Source organism: Rhamphochromis sp. 'chilingali' (assembly GCF_963969265.1).
Source record: "Rhamphochromis sp. 'chilingali' genome assembly, chromosome: 10".
Classification (NCBI taxonomy): domain Eukaryota; kingdom Metazoa; phylum Chordata; class Actinopteri; order Cichliformes; family Cichlidae; genus Rhamphochromis; species Rhamphochromis sp. 'chilingali'.
The window spans coordinates 39,085,699-39,091,698 of NC_137937.1; positions in this window are offsets into that span (position 1 = coordinate 39,085,699).

Here is a 6,000-nt window from a genome sequence, read left to right on the forward strand (position 1 = left end):
TAGTTTGTACAGCCCGAGGACCCCAATGTTTAGTTTGTTTTAAAGGATACACGGCACACCATGCTAAGACTTATCACTTTTTCCGCTCACAGCTCTTTGGGAATCAAATGCGGCAGTTTGCAGATTTACGCCTGGTGACTTTCATGTTTATCAGCCAAGGAGTTGAAGACAGTTAACAAGAGCTTATTCACGTGTAGTTTTTTTTCTCTGTTACATCACATGCAATGCTTTCTTATTTTAGGATATTAATATTGACATGATACATTGTGAGACTTTTTTTTTATAAAGGGTGTCCAATTTGAGGAATAAGTACAATTATGTGTTTAGGTGGTTTAAGTATTGATGGAAACATGCAGTAGTTTAGTATTGGTTAAAATACCTATAAAGAAAGGTAGATTTCCAGTCATGATTTAACTGTTGTTTTAATAAAAAGCAACTGTGTGAAAGAGGTGGAAAATCAACACCATAGCTCAACAGTGTTTCAATATCAGAATCTGACATTGTTTCAATGTCAACAGTATTAGAAAATATAACGTTGAATCAATGTCAGGTTTCAACATTGATTCAACATCAAAACCTGTCGTTGTTTCAACATTAAAAAAGGGTGCAAGAGTGACGTTAGGTCATCGTCACACCTCAACGTTGATTCAATGACATCGCCTGATATTGACTCAACATTGTTTCAATGTTTTCTTGCTATCTGGGTAAGGAGCTTGGAAAGAAAAGCGTCTGGACTTCTTTAAGTTGCTCGAAGATGTTTCATTCGAGAAGCTTCTTCAGTTCTCAGGTCACACAGTGGAGAGTCCCAGATTAAAGCTTTGTGGGAGTAACCCACCCAGAGAGACAAAAGGACCCCCTAATGATCCTCTACCTAATCACATCAGCCAAGGTATGAAAACAGGTGTGGGTCACAATCAGCCAGGGTTTGGGGTGAGCTCATTGTGAAACCTGGCCCCACCCTATCATGTGATTTCCTAAAAACAACTAATCTCTTTTTCCTCTGTGAACAGACTGAGTGGACCATTTTGCATTAGTGTTCTGCTAATGTGTGCCGATTGGTTGTTTGGGACAGGATGTCCCTTGATGGCGCCCGTCAGACAGACGCCAGGAGGTTGTGGTGGCTGCAAGTGATGCAATCAGGAGGCAGCTGCTCGCCCCAAATCAACATGGAGGGCACTGTAAAGCAGCTCATGGTGCTGTGATAAACTATAACACCTACAGCAACATGAACGTGTCTGTGGAGACCAAACACTTTGTGTATCAGCTCTTTATTTTGGGGGGCACTGCCTCACTGCTGCCTCTGCTGGACACCAGAGGAACTGCAGCTCTGAGCACGCCATGCAGCTGCACGCACGGGGCGATCCGTGCTAACTCGCTAACGGAGATTTGCTGTGTTAATGCGGTTATGGCGTTAATGTCATTTTAACACTGACAGCACTATTTTTAATTTGTGTATCTGAACTCTGTGTGGCATTTATCTGGGCTCTAATCTAAGCTGCTGTGAACTTGTGATTTCTGAGGCTGGTGACTCAGATGAATGTATCCTCAGCAGCAAAGGGGACTCTTGGTCTTCCTTTCCTGGGGCGTCCTCGTGCGAGACAGCTTCATCGTAGTCTTGATGTTTTGTGCGACTGCATTTGGGGACACATTCAAATTTTTAGCAGTTTTCCGACTGACTGACCTTCAGTTCTTAAAGTAATGACGAACTGTTGTTTCTCTTTACTTAGCTGATTGGTTCTCACCATAATATGAATTCTAACAGTTGTCAAATAGGGCTGTCAGCTGTGCACCAACCGGACTGCTGCACAACACACCTGATGGACCCATTAAGAAGGCAAGAAACTCCACAAATGAACCCTGACAGACACACCTGTGAGGGGAAACCATTTCAGGTGACTACATCATGAAGCTCACTGAGAGAGGCCGAGGGTTTGCAGCGCTGTCAAAGTAAAGTGATCAGGCAATTCAATTCAATTCAATTTTATTTATATAGCGCCAAATCACAACATAAGTCGCCTCAAGGCGCTTCATAGATACAGAGAAAAACCCAACAATCATATGACCCCCTATGAGCAGCACTTTGGCAACAGTGGGAAGGAAAAACTCCCTTTTAACAGGAAGAAACCTCCGGCAGAACCAGGCTCAGGGAGGGGCGGGGCCATCTGCTGCGACCGGTTGGGGTGAGAGAAGGAAGACAGGATAAAGACATGCTGTGGAAGAGAGACAGAGGTTAATAACAGATATGATTCAATGCAGAGAGGTCTGTTAACACATAGTGAGTGAGAAAGGTGACTGGAAAGGAAAAACTCAATGCATCATGGGAATCCCCGGCAGCCTACGTCTATTGCAGCATAACTAAGGGAGGATTCAGGGTCACCTGGTCCAGCCCTAACTATATGCTTTAGCAAAAAGGAAAGTTTGAAGCCTGATCTTGAAAGTAGAGATAGTGTCTGTCTCCTGAATCCAAACTGGAAGCTGGTTCCACAGAAGAGGGGCCTGAAAACTGAAGGCTCTGCCTCCCATTCTACTTTTAAATACTCTAGGAACAACAAGTAGGCCTGCAGAGCGAGAGCGAAGTGCTCTAATAGGGTGATATGGTACTACAAGGTCATTAAGATAAGATGGGGCCTGATTATTTAAGACCTTGTATGTGAGGAGCAGGATTTTGAATTCAATTCTGGATTTAACAGGAAGCCAATGAAGGGAAGTCAAAACAGGAGAAATATGCTCTCTCTTTCTAGTCCCTGTCAGGACTCTTGCTGCAGCATTTTGGATTAGCTGAAGGCTTTTCAGGGAGTTTTTAGGACTTCCTGATAATAATGAATTACAGTCGTCCAGCCTGGAAGTAATAAATGCATGAACTAGTTTTTCAGCGTCACTCTGAGACAGGATATTTCTAATTTTAGAGATGTTGCGCAAATGGAAGAAAGCAGTCTTACATATTTGTTTAATATGTGCATTGAAGGACATGTCCTGGTCAAAAATGACTCCAAGGTTCCTCACAGCGTTACTGGAGGCCAAGGTAATGCCATCCAGAGTAAGAATCTGCTTAGATACCATATTTCTAGGCTTTTCAGGGCCGAGTACAATAACCTCCGTTTTATCTGAATTAAGAGGCAGAAAGTTAGCAGCCATCCAGGTCTTTATGTCTTTAAGACATTCCTGCAGTTTAACTCATTGGTGTGTGTTATCTGGCTTCATGGACAGATAGAGCTGGGTGTCATCTGCATAGCAGTGTAAATGTATGCTATGTCTTCTAATGATGCTGCCTAAGGGAAGCATGTATAATGTAAACAGAATTGGTCCTAGCACTGAACCCTGTGGAACTCCATAATTAACCTCAGTGTGTGAAGAGGACTCTCCATTTACATGCACAAACTGGAGTCTATTAGATAGATATGATACAAACCACTGCAGTGCAGTACCTGTAATACCTACAGCATGTTCTAATCGCTCTAATAGGATATTATGGTCGACAGTATCGAACGCTGCACTGAGGTCTAGCAGGACAAGCACAGAGATGAGTCCACTGTCAGAGGCCATAAGAAGATCATTTGTAACCTTCACTAAAGCTGTTTCTGTGCTGTGCTGAGCTCTGAAACCTGACTGAAACTCTTCAAATAAACCATTCCTCTGCAGATGATCTGTTAGCTGTTTGACAACTACTCTTTCAAGGATGTTTGATATGAAAGGAAGGTTGGAGATTGGCCTATAATTAGCTAAGACTGCTGGGTCTAGAGATGCTTTTTGAGTAAAGGTTTAACTACAGCCAGCTTGAAGGCCTGTGGTACATAGCTGATTATTAGAGATAGGTTGATCATATTTAAGATCGAAGAATTAATTAATGGCAGGACTTCTTTGAGCAGTTTTGTAGGAATGGGGTCTAAAAGACACGTTGATGGTTTGGAGGAAGTAATTATTGAAGTTAACTCAGAAAGATCAATTGGAGAAAAAGAGTCTAACTTAACATCAATGGTACTAAGAGTAGCTGTAGATAATATTACATCTGTGGGATGATTATTGGTAATTTTTTCTCTAATGATAAAAATTTTATTTGTGAAGAAGTTCATGAAGTCATTACTAGTTAACGTTAAAGGGATGGTTGGCTCAAAAGAGCTCTGACTGTTTGTCAGCCTGGCTACAGAGCTGAAGAGAAACCTGGGGTTGTTCTTATTTTCTTCAATCAGTGATGAATAGTAAGATGTTCTGGCTTTGCGGAGGGCTTTCTTATAAAGCAGCAAACTATTTCTCCAGGCTAAATGATGATCCTCTAAATTTGTGACACGCCAAATCCTCTCCAGATTACGAGTCATCTGCTTTAGGCTACGTGTTTGAGAATTATACCACGGAGTCAGGTACTTCTGATTAGAGACCTTAGTTTTCACAGGAGCTACAGTATCCAGAGTCGTACGTAGTGAGGAGGTGAAATTATTAACAAGATGATCGACCTCTGTTGGAGCAGCGTTCAGATAGCTGCTCTGCTCTGTGTTGGTACAGGGCATTGAAGATGATAACAGTGGGTGGATTATATTCTTAAACTTAGTTACAGCGCTTTCAGAAAGACATCTACTTTGATAAAGTCTACTCTCCACTGCTGTGTAATCAATTATTGTAAATGTAAATGTTATCAGGAAATGATCAGACAGCAGAGGGTTTTCAGGAAACACTGTTAAATGTTCAGTTTCTATGCCATATGTTAAAACAAGATCTAGAGTGTGATTAAAGTGGTGGGTGGGTTCTTTTACATTTTGAGAGAAACCAATTGAGTCTAATAACAGATTAAATGCCATGTTGAGGCTGTCATTTTTAGCATCTACATGAATGTTAAAATCACCCACAATAATTATTTTATCTGAGCTCAGAAATAAATTAGATATGAAGTCTGAGAAATCAGACAGAAACTCTGTGTAAGGCCCAGGTGGACGATAGATGATAACAAGTAAGACTGGTTTCTGAGTTTCACAGCTGAGGTTGACGAGGCTAAGCATCAGGCTTTCAAATGAATTAAAAGTCTGTCTGGGTCTTTCATTAATTAATAGGCTGGTGTGAAAAATTGCTGCCACACCTCCCCCTCGGCCTGGGCTTCGAGGTTTCTGGTAGTTAGAATGACTCGGGGGTGTTGATTCATTTAAACTAACATAATCATCCTGCTGCAACCAGGTTTCTGTAAGGCAGAGTAAATCGATTTGTTGATCAATTATTAAGTCATGTACTAACAGAGACTTGGAGGAGAGAGACCTAATGTTTAATAATCCACATTTCACTGTTTTACTCTTTGGTTCAGATGTGGATACTGTATTGTTCTTTCTTTGTAATTGTTTATGTTTAAGTTGTTTGTTGCTGGTTTTTAGTTTGTTTTTTGTCTTTTTGGAAGCTGACACAGTCTCTATGGAGATGGGTTTTTGGGGGGGTAGCAGGAGGAGAGAAGCTGCAGAGAGGCGTGTAAGACTGCAACTCTGCTTCCTGGGGCCTGTTCTTCGTACCTCGCTAAGTAAGTTAGCTGGATTAGATTGTTGACGATTTCGCGTGATCCTGGATCGTTCGGTTCCCCGAAGCTCATCCGGGACTTGCTGTCATAGCAACAGAATCAGAATCAGAATCAGAAAGGGGTTTATTGCCAAATGTTGAGCAGGTTTACAACATTAGGAAATTGCTGCGGTGCTTCAGTGCAAGCGTAGTGTCATAAATAGCACTTAAATAGACATGAAAAAATAAAAGTAGGAATAAGAATCAAAAGTGCTACGTAGAAAGATATGTGCATGAGATATACATGAGATATATACATGAGAATAAGAATTAAGAGTGCTACGTTGAAAGATATATACATGAGTGCAGGTGGTGATCAGTGCCAAACATGGAATGATGCAGTGATACAGCGTAGGGTCATGTGTTAGGGGTGGGAACAGTCATGTGGTTATTGTTCATGTGTCCAACAGCAGAGGGGAAGAAACTGTTCTTGTGGCGAGAGGTTCTGGTGTGAATGGACCGGAGCCTCCTGCC